Source organism: Limulus polyphemus, unplaced genomic scaffold (assembly GCF_000517525.1).
Source record: "Limulus polyphemus unplaced genomic scaffold, Limulus_polyphemus-2.1.2 Scaffold1255, whole genome shotgun sequence".
Taxonomy (NCBI): Eukaryota; Metazoa; Arthropoda; class Merostomata; order Xiphosura; family Limulidae; genus Limulus; species Limulus polyphemus.
Window position 1 is genome coordinate 1229 of NW_013666865.1, and position 16956 is coordinate 18184.

Genomic DNA, 16956 nt, shown 5'->3' on the forward strand with positions numbered 1-16956 from the left:
ATCGTTTTCATTTGCGGAAAATTTACTTCGTTTTCATGTGCAACACTGGTAGCTTGAAGTAAAACGTACACAGCTGCAATAAGATAGAATAGAACGGTGTGCAATGTACCATACTCCATGAACGCTACACCACTCGAGCAAAAAAAAAAAGAAAAGAAAGCTGAACAAGTGTACATTTTTTACCAATGCATAATGTGCCATTGGTAACATGGCGAAACAGTGATGGTTTGTTAGGAGAATGTATGGCCTATTTTTCCATGTTGATTAAACTATATTATAGTTTGCACAGTTTTCCTTCCTGGTTACTTTGCGGTAAAATATAAATTTTCCGTTTATGTTGTTATTGCATAAACTGTGCAAAGCTTGTTGCTTGTGGTAAAAATTTACACTATTTCGTCAATACCTGATCGGCGCAACTTTTATAGACTGTTGATTGCAATACAATTTTTTATTATGTTTTTCTGAGAGTGTTACAAAATTTATATTTTACGGTAAATTGTATGCTGCTCTTCTCTGTTTCGCTGTTGCTTGAGTATTGTAAAAGTTCTCCTTTCTTCTGTTGTTGCCTGAAAGGAGCAACTCCTATAGCTTTTTTTCACTTTTGGCAGTGCAACTTGTATAATTTCACGAAAAGTTATTCATTAGTTTAGTTATTTTTGCTATTACTTGAGTGGAGCAATGTTTCTACTGAGTAGAGAAAATGTGTATCTTCACCCGATCATTAGTTGTTTGAACAGTGAAACGTTTATACCGTGTGGTAAAAAATGTGCAACTTTGCCCGATAATTGGTGCTTGAACAGTGAAACGTTTATACCGTGTGGTAAAAAATGTGCAACTTTGCCCGATAATTGGTGCTTGAACAGTGAAACGTTTATACCGTGTGGTAAAAAATGTGCAACTTTGCCCGATAATTGGTGCTTGAATAGTGAAACGTTTATACCGTGTGGTAAAAAAATGTGCAACTTTGCCCGATCTTTTGTTGCTGTTTAAAGTAAGGTCAAGTTTATCGCTTGAGATAAATTGCCCACTATTCTGCTTTCTTTTGTTTTTGTTGTAAGATACAACGTTGGCAACTTTTTCTACAAAGTTTTCTGACATCTTTGCTAATGCTTTAGCAAAGTAACGTGAGAAAATATATACCGTTCTACTTTCTTTTCCTGTTTTACTTTTTTTTTACATTTTACTTGCAGTAAAAATGCGCACAATTATTTATTTTGCCATTCTAAGTCACCAATGTCTATAACTATTCATAGCCTGTGGTAAATGTGTTGGTCTTATTTTATCTGTTATTTTAGTGGCGTTTATAACTTGCCGTAAATATAATATTCTATTTTTCCTAACTATTGCTGGACTGTAAGAATTTTAAGTTTCGGTTAAAAATACAAATAATAATTGGTGCAACATTAAAAGTTTCTGCTAAAATGTAAATAACTGTGGTTTCTTTCGCTCTTCATAGTTTATAGTTTTTCTTTAAAAATTTACACCATTTTGTTTTTGCTATTTTGAACAATATTGAATAAGATAACATGTATACTGATGTTGTACAGTTGATGATATTGAATAGAATAACATGTACAATATTCTTGTGTGTTTGATAATATTGAATAGAATAACATGTAGACTATTCTGTATATTTAGTAATATCGAACAGGGATCGTATACATTATTTACTAAAACTACAAATCCCTATTTTGGCTCCATGCTGTTAGCTAGAGTTACATTTGATGGAGTCTACAGTATATCCAGCCTTGTTCCCTTGATTTTCTACGATCCCTAATTGCAGGTTATAAAATTCCCAATTTTTTATTTTTCTTGTTTGCTAGCTTTTTTATGTTAAACTATGGGCAAAGGATTACTTGTTGTGGCTGCTCACCTTATATATTGTAATGATAATAAACATGGCTAGTAAGTAGCTGATTCTGTCCAGGATGATTTACTTTAGCTATTGACAATTTGATCATTAGTTCGAGATGTAGCTGCAGCTGGAGATCTTTTGAAGAATATAGCGAGCATTTACTGTCTCTGTGTAACTAAATTCTCCATATATAATGCATACGAATGGGCAAATATATGCCTAAACTAAGACGCAATCCCACTAAGTGCGTATAGAATGTTTACCAATATAAAAGCAGTCTTTTCAAATAAAACACATATGTCTAAAACATCTCTTTAAATATACCTTCGTAATTATTCTACGATTGTGTGTAATAAAATTCAATATTATTTGTATTGATTTTTTTACTTCTTCACTTTATTCATAATATAGGGGTTGGCTCTCTAAAGAAACCGATTGTATAGTGTACAAAGTATTGTGTATTTACATGTTACAGTCATCTATTATTGGCTGGTAATCCCTGTTTCACTCTGTTTTTAAAAGAAAGCTAATTTCGTGGGGTAATAATAACATCGTTTACACTAGAATTATTATGTTTGTTTGTTCGTGAGTTAAGCACAAAGTTCCACAATGGGCTGTTTGTGTTTAACTCACCACGGGTAACGAAACCTGGTTTCTAGCGTTGTAATTCCGCAGACATACGCTGTGCCACTGGGACATTATGATGTTTCACAGCTTATGTAAAATATAGAAGAAACAAATCAACTTTTCAATACTCCTACCACCTTTCAGTACCTTATTTAATATTGTACAAAAGATTTGGGTGCAACATACCAAGCCATTTTTGTTGTAGGCTGGCAAGAGAATAATGATAAGAATTACAAATGGGCCGTTTTGAGCGGTTTTTCTTTTCCTTGTAAGTCTAACATTCGTGCTTTTTGTGTATTTTTATGCGTGTACATTTTTATCAGTTAATAGTAAAAATTTTAAAGTGTTGTTTGAACCGAATCTTTATTCATAGTTAGCTGTAAAAGCTCCCAAAGTTTCGTCTCATCTTGTTTTTACTGGATTGATGCACGTTTATTGCTTGAAAAGTTGAGTTTGCAGTAAATATTTTTTGTCGTCAATTTTCTTTCTTTTGCTGATACTTTAATGATGTCATATTTATAGTTCTATTTATATGTTTTAATTTTATCTTACGCTTCTTAGTTTGAAGGAACGTGTATCTTTCTGTAAAAATGTACATCATTTTCTTCATTGTGCTGTACAGTTGAAACAGAACTCTTAAGTTCATGTATGATATAAAAACCTATTTATTTTTGTTGCTGTAGCTATTAAATGTTTTATTTTGCATGGATACACAGAACCTTTATGTTATATTGGTCTGTCTTGATGCTGTTGTTGCGGTGCAACGTTCATGGCTTGTACTTAAAAATATTCTTTTTTCTGCTTTCTATTTTTATACTGACCTAGTACAGTTCTGTTGTGGGTGTAACTGTGACAGATTCATACAATGCTCTCACATCTTTTTTTCTGTGTCTGAGGATGTGCAGTTAATAGTTTTAGTTATAGAAATTTACATTTTGTTACAATACGATATGAGTAAAAAGTGTAACCCATTTAGATTTGTACGCAATGCCTGTTTTGCTAATGTTGGAAAGCCGTAACTTAAATTTATTGATTAAACAGTTATGTAGCAGTCTTTCCATCAATCAGGTACAGACTACAGCCTGAACAAGTATCTTAGCTGTTAGAACCTTCTGTTCTCATTTATAAATGTGGCCTTGACAGTTTCTATTACCATAGCTCCTGCGACGCTAAGCGTTAGGTAAGAGAACAAGGTATAATAGTAGAGACTTCGTGGTATTTCAGAATATGCCTGGTTGCCTGGGATACCGCTAATGACGTCAGACACGTGTGTCACGTATGTGTATCTACTTTGATGGATGGATGATTGCTTAGAATTGAATGAAAAAAAATGCGCCTACATGTTTTCGTATATATAGTCTATCGAATGAATCAGTGAGCAACGTCTATGGTGTCTATCATTACATACAGAAGGTGAAACATACATAAAAGCACTTAGTACAGAAAAGAATTTCTGATTTAAACAACTGCGGGAATAATAACTTGAAAATTGAATATCAAGAAAAGATACAAGCTTACAAACGCCTGTTGATATACTATAGGTTATTTCATATGACGTTTCTGGAAAAGTATACCAAAATAAACAATTTCCATTTATGGCGAACTTCTCATTCTTATTAATATTTGAAGCTGGCATAACATTTCTAATTTGATCCTAGTTTTTTTTAAATGTCATTGTAACAGGTTGCATTTTGCTCAGAGCAAGTGGATCAGAGTTTTAAATAATGGACCTGGAATTTTTTGGTTTAAGTGGTAATGGCAAATGGAGTAGTACAAAGTGAAATATCATGTAATTCTGTGACTTACGGTTCGAAAGTGCTTCTCCATTCTGGTTGAATTCATAGAAGTGCACAATTCGGTTTTCTTACCTCTTCATTCATCAACTACATGTTATACGTCAGTTTACAGTTTCTGAAAACTTTTTTCCACGTACGAAAAGGCCCTTTTGGCCTCAACTTTCAGAGTTTTTAAATATTTTTCAAAAGGCCAAAATTAATATTTTAAGTATTATTCATGATACATTACTGAGCATATTTTAAACCAGAGCCTTTTGGTGTCTAATACAACCTGCATTGATTGTGGTTTTTAGTTACATAAAAAATATCTAAATTATAAAAATGTTGTAATATTTTGTTCTGCCTAGTTTACAGTAAACAAAAGGACTTACAAAATTAATAAACATATGCCATATACGGCGTAAGGAGTATCTTCATCAACATTAAACACCGAGCAAAGATGATAAAACCAAATAATTCAACGAGGTCTGTTAGATAAGGAAATGTGTAAGATCTCAAAAAGAACATTTAATATACGTTTAATTTTTACTTTTTATTTATCAATTTTGAAATAAGTGCAAATTTCTGTTAACGGGAATGTTAGTAAACCTCTAAATTGGTTTCCTTTTCGGTAACAGTTTATCAAACGTAATTTCCTACGTTAGAAATGTGATTGGCAAATCCCATTATTTAGTCTGACAAGTGTAATCTCAGAATTGGCGTCGAGTAATGTGACTAGTCTTCTTCCTTCTGGTCTAACAATTAGAACCGCTACGTAATGTCCCTCTGATATTATTGCGAGATATTTCATACAATTTCATTCATTGTCAATCTTTTATTTTACCTAAAATAAAAGTCTTCAATTGTTTTTAGTTTACTACGCATTTCTGTTCGTTTTATTGTCCTTGCAAATTTTGATATACATATAAGACTGTGAATTGAGAAACAATGCAATAGAATTTGATATATATTGCATTCAAAAGCTGACAAGTACCTCAAATATATATAGAATTATTGCCTGTTAGGTCAATCTCTAAACAAAGATAGTGTGTGACATGAAAAAAGCAATTTTGTATTTAAAATTCAAGAGGATATCTTTTAGCAATGTCTGATACTAAGAAAGGATGTACAATTAAGTTAGATACTTTAACTGTCCTCGAAAATGCCTCCTTCATTTGGAGTACGCTCAGTCTGATAACGTTTATTGCAAAAAGCTTCTACGATAAACAGTTAACGAGGGACCATACATCTTTGCACATTTCACAAAGATCCTTCTCTTAGCAAAGGCACGCAGATCATTAGAAGCTGTACCTTTGTTAGAAAAACAGCCGTTGACTTAGAAGTACGATTGGAAATTTAGGAACTTTTGGCCTGTGGACATTCGTTAAGTTCAACTTCGTGTTTATTACCTTGTAGCATATCAGAAGATATATCAAGCTTCATCGCATGAATGTTTTTGTTTTTCACACGGAAGTTCTTTTTCGTAACATTTAGTGCTCGGGTCGCAGATGAAGACATTGCTTCCACAGCTCCTTTTTTGAAATGTTGCATCTTTTAGCTGTACATCGTTTAAAATTTTCGGAAAAGGATATCATTTCAGCATTCATCCATACTTCTATCTGTATAATATCGTTTAACAAGGGTATCATTTCAACATTCATCCATACTTCTACCTGTTTAAAATCGTATAACAAGGGTATCATTTCAACATTCTTCCATACTTCTATCTGTATAATATCGTTTAACAAGGGTATCATTTCAACATTCATCCATACTTCTACCTGTTTAGAATCGTATAACTAGGGTATCATTTCAACATTCATCCATACTTCTACCTGTTTAAAATCGTATAACTAGGGTATCATTTCAACATTCATCTATACTTCTACCTGTTTAAAATCGTATAACAAGGTATCATTTCAACATTCATCTATACTTCTACCTGTTTAAAATCGTATAACAAGGATATCATTTCAACATTCATCTATACTTCTACCTGTTTAAAATCGTATAACAAGGATATCATTTCAACATTCATCTATACTTCTGCCTGTTTAAAATCGTATAACAACGTTATCATTTCGACATTCATCCATACTTTTACCCGTTTAAAATCGTTTAACAAGGATATCATTTTGCCTGTTTAAAATAGTATAACAAGGGTATCATTTCAACATTCATCCATACTTCTATCTGTATAATATCGTTTAACAAGGGTATCATTTCAACATTCAACCATACTTCTACCTGTTTAAAGTCGTTTAACAAGGATATCATTTCAACATTCAACAACAGCCCAAGCTAGATTCAAACGTGACAAACATTATTTCTAGATAAGTAGTGAAATAGCTAATAAGTTTCCACAGCTCTGGGAGGAGGCAAAGTTGTATTTTATCACTTTCCCTCATCTTATCTGGTTGAATCTAGTTTTAGTCGGGTGACTTATTTGCTATCAAAAATACGTAACCGCCTTGATGTTGTGAAAAGAGGAGATCTTCACTTATCACTGACCACACTGCAACCAGACATTCAAAAACTTTCAAGTGTTCATCAGGCCCAAGGACCACACTGAATACAATGTCAATGATTAACAGAATTTTATATACTTGTATAAGTAAACAGTATGTTATAAATAAAATATTTAAAAAACAATACAATATTGTACAAATTATATTATAATATTATAAATGTATTATAAATCAACAGTGTGGAAATAAAGTAACTTATTTCCTAAGTAACAGTGTCTACGAAGAGATAAATCAAACCCAAAAGGGAGCTAAGAGCAAGAAAAAAAAAAAGGTCGGGAAACACTGTACTAAATGATAACAACCCGTCACATACTAGTTTTGCGTCATTTTAGACCTCACTGTATGATCCTCTTTATAGTAAACTCTTTTACTTCCTTTAATGTCGGAGAGGGTATAGACAGTGATCACTTACTAATTTAGTGTGATTTCAGTCTAAGTTCAAATAACAACCCACAAATAAATACCCCTAAATGTAACTAAAAAATGTAAACTGGTCAAAATACTAGGGAATACTAAGCAATAATCTGCCAGAGAAGACTATCAACACTGTCGAAACCTTCTCTATAATCGATAACTACTGCTGTACAATCACAGAGTGGCCTTATAAATGCTGCAGACTTTATGCATATCAAAACAACACACCATAACCATGTATGGAAACCATATGAATAACTTCTAAACACAATCAAATAAAGTAGAAAAAATTTAAGAATATGTATGAACACGCAAAACCCAGAACAAAAAACCAAACTAAATATACTCAGAAACATTATGGGAAATGAAAAAAAAAGACTTAAGGGAGACATATGGGACAAAGACTGTTCCAAATTGAACACACACACAGACCCAAAAAATGTCTGGTCTCACCTAAAACGATTCACCGAAAACAATAAAAATAAACACATATATCCTACACTACAACAAAATAACACCATAGCCAACACACAAAAACCAGAAGTATTCAGAAAACATCTCGAAAATACATACAAAACACCAAATGAACCAACAACGAACACGTTCTACAATAAAGATAACAATTACATTAAGAGTGGTCCAACCGGAAAGTTTTAACACTCAAGATAACACAATATAACAACTTAATAAACCAATAACCGTAAAAGAAATACAAGATTCCCTCAAAAACACAAAAGAAAACTGCAGGTCAAGATAAAATACAATACACACTAATTAAAAAATATCCTTTGCGATTGTACGAGCATCTAGCGGCAAGATTCAATCTAACCCCAAAATCAGGCTACATACCAGCAATTTGGAAGCTGTTTTAATGTCTCTGAAAGAAGGAAAGTCAGTCAATAGACCAGAAAGCTACAGATCAATCAGCCTAAGTACAGATGTATAGGCAAACTTTTAGAAAACTCATCAGTTCAAGACTTTTGACCTATCCCGTTCTGACATAAATATTATGGGAAATACAAAACGGATTTAGAAAAACAAGACAAAGTACAGACCATCTGATAAGACTCACAGAAACAATGGTAAATAGTTTGAACCGAAATGAATGCCCGCTTTCTCGATGTTGAAAAAGCCTTCGACAGTGTATGTCATAACGTATTAAAATTCCGGATATCCAAACTACCAGTAAACACATATATCCTACACTACAACAAAATAACACCATAACCAACACACAGAAACTAGATAAGGGAGAGCTATAATTTATGTATCGGGCACCTTCTCGGGGGCAGGTGCCTCGCAAGGAGGGGTAGTTGTTTTATAATATTTATCATGTATGTGAGTGAAATTCTTCTGTTAGATCCAAATTTCTCCTTCTTTTCCCAGTTTGCTGATGATACGGCTATATGGAGGATTTATTATATTTAAACATTGCAACGATAGTTTTATAACCGAGACTATACCAAATAGAAATGTACTGTAACACATGGAGAATCAAAACAAATGCCTCGAAAACACAAATTATATAATTTACGAATTCTCAACCAAGACAAATAAACAGCCTTCAAAATTATACCTTAATGGAATCTTTTCCAGGTAGCCATATTAGCCAAATTCCTGAGCCTAAGCTAAGATACAAGGATAAATTAGGTTTAACATGTAAATGAAGTTAGGTACAGATAAACAAGTATGACTAAGAATTTATATTTCGCGCCCCTCTATAAAATAATCAAATTAACAATTATAGAACAAATGTTACAACAGAAATTGTGCTCTATTGTTAGTTTATCGTATCCATATTTCGCGCCCCTCTATAAAATAATTAAATGAGCAACTCTAGAACGAATGCTAGAACAATAACTTGTGCTCTATTTTCAGTTTATCATATCCATTTGAAGTACTTCAGAGCATAATTAGATGCCAAAAGTGTTATTTTTGTACTTTATTCATTGAGTAGATTACTTTCTCATAAAATAAAAAGGTTACTAAGACTTACCAACTGACTATAATGTTGTGTTTTTTGTTATTGTTTTTTGGCGGTGAAGCAAATTGAACTATAAAAAGCTAAATTTCTATACTGTTTTAGCATTTCTTTTAGCTATACCTAGAAATAAATAAACCGAAACAATTTTACGTGGTTGCAAAGTACACTTTGAATAAGTATAATTTCAGTGCAAATGACGCTGAAATATAGATTGGAATAAATATATGAAATATGAAGCTTGAAACATAAGAATTAATGAGACATTTAGCACTAAACGTTCAATAATAAAAACTTATTTTCGCGATATAAATGATCGTTACTAAATCAATGAAATTTAAAAAATGAAAACAAGTTCTAGAAGTCTTAATAAAAGGCATCACAGGTTGATCTAATTTCTTTGTAGAATAAATCTAAAATGCAGATACATGTAACAAAGGGACTCATAAGGCTGCTTAATACAGGTATGATTATTAGTGATATAGGCTTACTACTAAGAATACAGCAGTGTACTCATAAGGCTGCTTAATATAGTGATGATTATTAGTGATATAGGTTTACTACTAGGAATACAACAGTGTACTTATAAGGCTGCTTAATACAAGTATGATTATTAGTAATATAGTTTACTACTAGGACTACAACAGTGTACTCATAAAGTTGTTTAATAGATAGATTATGTTTAGTGATATAGGTTACTACTATAAATACAACAGTGTACTCATAAAGCTGTTTAATACAGAGATTAAGTTTAGTATATAGTTTAATACTAGGAGGACACGATTGTACTCATAAAGTTGTTTAATACAGGGATGGTTATTAGTGATATAGTTTACTACTAGGAGGACACGAGTGTACTCGTGAAGCTGTTTAATACAGAGATTAATTTTAGTGAAAATGTTACTACAAGGAGGACACAATTGCACTCATAAAGCTGCTTTAAACGAGTGTACACGCAAAGCTTCTTAGTAGGAGAATACAGAGATACAGTTCAGTTACGTTGGTTGCTACCAGGAAGACAGGAGTTTATTGCTTTTTGGCGTACTATGTTAACATAAGAACACAACTTTAATGTTTGAAGTGTGGATCATTACAAGGAAGAGATAGGTGTTATGTTTAGAGGTGTGCGACACTATCAGGAGGACATAGAAGTAATTTGCAATAAAGTTAAAATCAACACTAAGTATACAATACCACATTTAAATGAAAACTAATTTCAACATTTCCACATGTCTTTTCCAGTTCAATGTTTCGCTATAATAATTCTGAAGTCCTTCTACCATCGCTCATTGTAGATAATCGAAGAAAAAAAATAAACGTCAACAATGATTAAAACTTGATTACGGCAGGTAATACGATCGTTGTGTTTCACTCTTCATTTTAAAAACAAACCATTGAATATCTTAAATATATATTCTTTTCTGTTCAAATAAAAACTGAGAGCCAAAGATAACCTTCTAATTTGAATGTTTTGATAAAACAGTTGATAACTGCTTCACTTGGACAAGGTATGCACAAATATTACACACAGTACAGTCCAACTAACGATATAAAACTTGACAAGAAAGAACCTCTAGATCTAGTGAAGAGTTCCAACTAACGCCACAAAGTTTTATAAAGAAAGAACCTCTAGATATAGTGAAGAATTCCAACTAACAGCACAAAATTTGATAAAGAAAGAACCTCTAGATATAGTGAAGATTTCCAACTAACACCACAAAGTTTGATAAAGAAAGAACCTCTAGATCTAGTGAAGAGTTCCAACAATCACCACAAAATTTGACGAAAAGCCTCTATATTTTAAAAGGAGCCAGTTAGTATGCATCTGCTATGATATTTATTCAAAAACCAATCACTTCATTCCCAATGACATTTTGTTATATATTATGTGCACAGGATTTGGAGTTGTGAGTCATTTGTATTATCAGTAACTTAATAATTTGTAAAGGTTCCGAAAAATAATAGAATATGAATGTTTCTTATAGTTCAATTACGAAAGAAATATTGCCAATGAGTATCACAATAGTTAGTGTTGAAATAAAATACGATTACAATACCGTCAGAAGTTTTAAATTAGAGATAACCGTGTCTGAACCCTGGTTTTTACATAAAGTGTCGTTCAGGCTTAAAATTCCAAACTCCGTATAATATAATCACATATATATGTAATTAATGCACTCAACAAACATCAATGGAGGCTGAAATTAAAATTCAAAAAAGTGTAAAAACAAACCTTCGAGGAAAATATTCAAAACAATCCCTAAGAAATAAAGTTATGTAATCAATATTTAATTTTTTTAACATGGAAACGTAAATACACAAATATATATTTTAAAATACAACATTTAAATCTCTCGTCCGATAAGCTTTCGTTAAATCAGTAGAAATAAAATCAACTAAAGCGATCGAGTTATCGAGTTTTGTTAATTACGACAATAGCGACCAGATAATTTTATGTAACTAGCTTTGACGCAAGACATTTTCTTACTCCGAAATCTAAACTCCTAAAATAGTGAAGGTATGTACTTACTCATTAGTAGCTCTTTGAAAGTAATAGCAACAACGGGGAGAAAATGTATAAAGAAATCATAATATAATGTTTAGAAAATTAATGTAATCTTTTTTTCTCTAGAAGTAATTATAAATCAGTTTGAAAAACTGAAATGGTAATAAAGTAAACCTAAAAATAAAGAAAAAATAAAATGTTGCAACTACAGCAAATAACACCGTGTGAGAAATTAAATTTTCCAAGTAGCCAAAACAAATTTGTTCCCTACTAAATTTTGTCATCATTGAAAGTAGAAATGGACATTATCACATGCGTCAGTTTTACCAACAATGTTTGGTAAATCTGCTAATCTCGAATTGTTTAACAATAAAAGTATGATTTAAATAGTGTAAGGAGAGATAAAAGAAAAAAATCGTGTTGCTGTTCAGCGACATATCGCGGGTTCGAACCTACGGACTCATCAACCAAACCACTAAAACACGCAAAACTTTTATTTTACTGTCGAGGAGACATTTTCTCAGCAGAAGACAGGAAAGCTTACAGGGGAATAAAAATTCAAATTCATCATTATTTTATCTTCAACCTCTGTATAGTATTATAAAGAAAAAAATATGAACCTTATGCCTCTTCTGGTAAGTATAAAAAACCAACGTTTTATATTATATGTATTGTTTTAAGATTTATCTTTTAATTGTTTCTAAATCCTGTTTTTATGATTATCAAAATCTATCTTTTGTACAGGTTACAGTTTCCGAATTATTAACTACGAGAGAGGCAGACTCTAATGTGAAACATTAATTTTGAGGCTGACTTGTGTGAGACAGGGAGTTTTTAGAAAAGAAAGGCAAGGTTAACTATAATGTTATACAACGAGTTTTAAGAACAGAGTTGTGAAACATTAATTTTGAGGCTGACTTGTGTAGAGACAGGGAGTTTTTAGAAAAGAAAGGCAAGGTTAACTATAATGTTATACAACGAGTTTTAAGAACAGAGTTGTGAAACATTAATTTTGAGGCTGACTTGTGTGAGACAGGGAGTTTTTAGAAAAGAAAGGCAAGGTTAACTATAATGTTATACAACGAGTTTTAAGAATAGAGTTGTGAAGCTAACTCTGCGAGACAGTAAAGTTTGAGAAGGAGCTATGAGGCTCATTGTAATGTCAGACAGTGATTTTTGAAAAAGGGTTTTGAATCACTTTATTGTAAGAAAGTGAATGTTGAAAAGGGAATTGTGTGACTAATTTTAAACCAGGGAATTTTAAGAAATGAATTTTGAGGGTGATGACTCCTGTATGACACAGTGAGTTTTGAGAAGAGGTTAAGCAGCTAATGCAAGTTATTCTTGAATTTGATGACGTAAAACTATATTTTAGAAATTTATCGCTCGTGAATTATAAAACAACAAACTTTCTGACCAATTGTTTGTTTGTAATTAAGCACAAAGCTAGACAATGGGCTATCTAGTCTCTGCCCACTACGGGTATTGAAACCCGATTTCTAGCGTTGTAAATCCGCGGACTGTTACGTATTACAATTTCGAATGGTCTAAAATAGAGGTAAATGATAACTTGAATTTGGTTGTTAAATAAATGCCGATATATTTCCGATTTATGACATTTTCCAAAAAGATTGATACATACAGTTTTCTTTTTTTTAAATACAAATATATTTTAATATACAAACAACAATACAATTTTCAATAACAGTTATTACAAATAGTTATTACGAACAATGATTTATATACAAAAGTTTCAGAAATTTACAAGCAATATAAATTCTTCTTTCTAGTCTGGAACTTCCTTGATATCTTATCGAGGGTTGAGCGAGTTAATTCACTTAACAGTGAGCTAACTAGTCCTGTAGTTCTCGTTGATCATACGCCGATTATAGGTCGAGTTTCGACCAATGACGTTAGGTAATGTTTTCGTAAAAGCACTAATATCCAATGTGAATCCACTGAAGTTGAATGGTTTGTAATGTTCAAAATTTATAAATGTTCTTGGTCAAATATCTTAAGTTTCCCGATTAATTAGCCTTATAACAAGCACGGTTATAGCTTCCAAAGTTTATAGCACACCAACTATAGCAAACCAATAACAGATACTGTTTTTAGGCGCGGCGCGTTGGTTATATTTATAGACGTTTGGAGAGTTTCTCGAAAATTCAGATTACGTAACAATACAAAGCTACATTAGCGTTAACGTACCCTCATATATTGTTGATTCTTCCACTCGAGAATCTTCTACAACTTTAAAGAATAGGCGTGAGTTTAATTTAAACAAACATTGATATTAAAATAAATATATGATAATAAATCCGTCACAAGACATACCGCTGTGCCACTGGGAGCACATTACATGAGTCATACCTTAATCTAAATTAATTTTAAAACACATTTTTGAAGTTAGTAATGTATTAAATTTTTAAAGTAATCGACTAAGAAAAACTTTATGGCGATGAAAATCAGTAAAATAAAAAATCCAGAAAAGACAGTTTTTGAAACCTGTAAAAGTTTTGCTTCTCAGTCAAGCTTTCCAAAAGATAATTTCTTAAGTTTAATATTAAATAGAATGGTACATTTTTCGGTTTCCAAAGGTTTATGAAGCACAAAAGTGGTTACTCTAAATACGCAGAATAACAATTCGACATTGGGGTAAGGACAACCCCGTACGTAGCCTCATTCGGATCTAACGTACTTGTAACAAAAATATGCGAGAAAATTCCTTTTTTAACTCAGCAAGCACTTAATTTTCCACTCGTCAACTTAACAATGTTCACAGATGAAAAGCTTGTAAATCTTACAAAGCTTCTCATGTTTAGGTTCAGAGTTTGTAAGCCCAAATGGAGCAACTCCACTCCCTTCCTCCACGAACCTAACATTAACATGAGTCACGTCTCCATCAAGACCGTGCTTTTGGTTAAAAGCTTCTTCTAAGTAGCAGTTGGTTTTGAATCGATGGAAGAATTACTCCACAGAAGAGAATGTTGATATAAAAACATACAGTTTTGTCTAACGCATTTTCTAAAACCCATATACCTATATACTGTGATTTTTATGTTATTTTCATAACACAACTTTTAACAAACACAAAATTAAATTTTATTATATGTTAAGTTGTGCTATGTCATCGAGATCTTACTACTTAAATTTCTAAAATTCATTTATAATATATTCTGAAGAATGGTGGCTGATTAACGGCGGATATCACTGCAAGCTCCCCAGTGGCATAGTGGTAGATCTGCGGACTTATACCACTAGAATTCGGGTTTCGATGCCCGTGGTGGGCAGAGCACAAATAGCCCTTTGTGTAGCTTTGTGCTTAATGCCAGACAAGAAAAACATCACTGCAACATTTCACCATTTCATCGAAGAATTGTTTATTTTAACTTTTGACAGTTTCTGTTTTACGATTTTGTAGTTACAAAATGCACGCATTTATTTTTAGAACTTTTATAAAACTACCATTGGGTGTAAATATATTTCTAAAGTAGTTTGAAAAATATCATCAATTCATTATAAATGTATTTGACACGAGACGTTTTGTGTTGCTACGTTAGTTCATGTGTGTGGAAATGATTATGATGTTTCCTATATCTCGAATTTAATATCAGTATAGTTAAATTCGAGGAAAATAATTTTACTACTAACTACGCTTGGGAAATACTGTATTCGTTCAAACCATTTGAATAAGAATAGATATAAAAAAGAGATGAACGACAGATTAACTGACATCGAAAAATTAAAATTTCCTAGTACTTGTTTTGATCACAAAAGTTATGTTAAGGATTAAGTTTGTAATGGTTTAAGATAAACTCGCTGATACAATCAGGGTTTAACAAAGAAAAAAACAATTTGCTCAACTACTAGCTGGGGTACCCATCCCCTGGACGGAAGTTATGTTAAGGATTAAGTTTGTAATGGTTTAAGATAAACTCGCTGATACACCGTCCAGGGGATGGGTACCCCAGCTAGTAGTTGAGCAAATTGTTTTTTTTCTTTGTTAAACCCTGACAAGTTATGTTAAGGATTAAGTTTGTAATGGTTAAAAATATATTCGCTGATACAGTCAGGGTTCAACAAAGAAAACAACAATTTGCTCAACTACTAGCTGGGGTACCCATCCCCTGGACTGAAGTTATGTAAATTCATGATTAATGAAAAGTTATCTTAGGACATGAAAAGTTGCTTCCCTTATATGTAATTGTAAAAAACGTGATGTTTTACACTGTATTACTAATAGACAGTTTTAATCTATCAAATGACGTATTATATTTCATAGTTGTCCATTTCGCCTCCAGTTCTAGACTTTATCTGACGGTATTCATATCGACAAGCGTAGCTGAAATTTTAGTCTCTTATCGCATCTTAGTCTTAGTGTTAGTTCCTCCCGTTCCGTTGGGAACATTGGTGAGAGAGACCTCGCCATCTGCCTCTGTCATGAGCGGTCTCCACCGCTTGGTCAAATGTTAGAACCACCAGTTCCAAATCCTCTTTAAAAGTTCTTCGCCATGTCTTCTTTGGCCTTCCTCTCCCCCTTTTCAAATTTGGCGGCACCCACTCCATGGATTTCTTTGCTGGTCTTGATACTGGCATTCTCAGTACATGTCCTGCGAATCTAAGCCTTCTCTTATTAACAGATCCTTGCAGGTCCCTTTGGTCCTCTATATGATATTTTTAAGATTTTTCTCAAAACATTTCCGATGGAATACATCCACTTTATTCTCCATAGCTGCTGTTCTTCTCCAGGTTTCGCTAGCATATATACATAGCAAGCAAAAATAGTGAAGGTATATACAGGTATTTAAATATATCGCTTGGAGGTTCAAAGTAATGAATACATAGGTGGCGTACTTCTGATATATTAGGCTTAGAGAAGTCTAGCCCAGTTGTGTATGAACGTTGTGTTTTGGGTCTTCAACTCATCTTCATAGTTTTTGTAAGTCACGTGGTAAAACGTCTGCTCTGTGGGACAAGATATACAAACTCGCTCGTGTTCTGTTACGCACGTGGAACCCAGCGGTACATATGGCTGTAAACACACAGTCACTGGTATAGTTGTAGTAAGTTCAGTGCTGTCGATATTAATTAAAATCTTGAGAGTTTATTCGAAAACTCGATTTTCATCAAAAAAAAAAAGGAAGGGGGGGGTAGGGTTGGGCGATGCGTATACAGTGTCAGCTTCTGTATTTAAGTACTTGTTGTTTTTTGTTCCATACCCCACATTACAGAGGCGTACACTGATGAGAAAGGGTAAAATATTATTACCG

General features: G+C 32.7%; 1 protein-coding gene across 1 annotated transcript in view; it reads left to right on the forward strand.

Annotated features, from left to right (window-relative positions):
- The first annotated feature begins 8089 nt into the window (after positions 1-8089).
- Positions 8090-16956, forward strand: part of LOC106462799 (neuropilin and tolloid-like protein 2) — a 108594-nt gene continuing 99727 nt past the window's right edge. The window contains exons 1-2 of the mRNA XM_022390150.1: positions 8090-8094; positions 12571-12579. The gene's annotated coding sequence lies outside the window, so the exon portion shown is untranslated. The remainder of the gene's footprint in view (positions 8095-12570; positions 12580-16956) is intronic.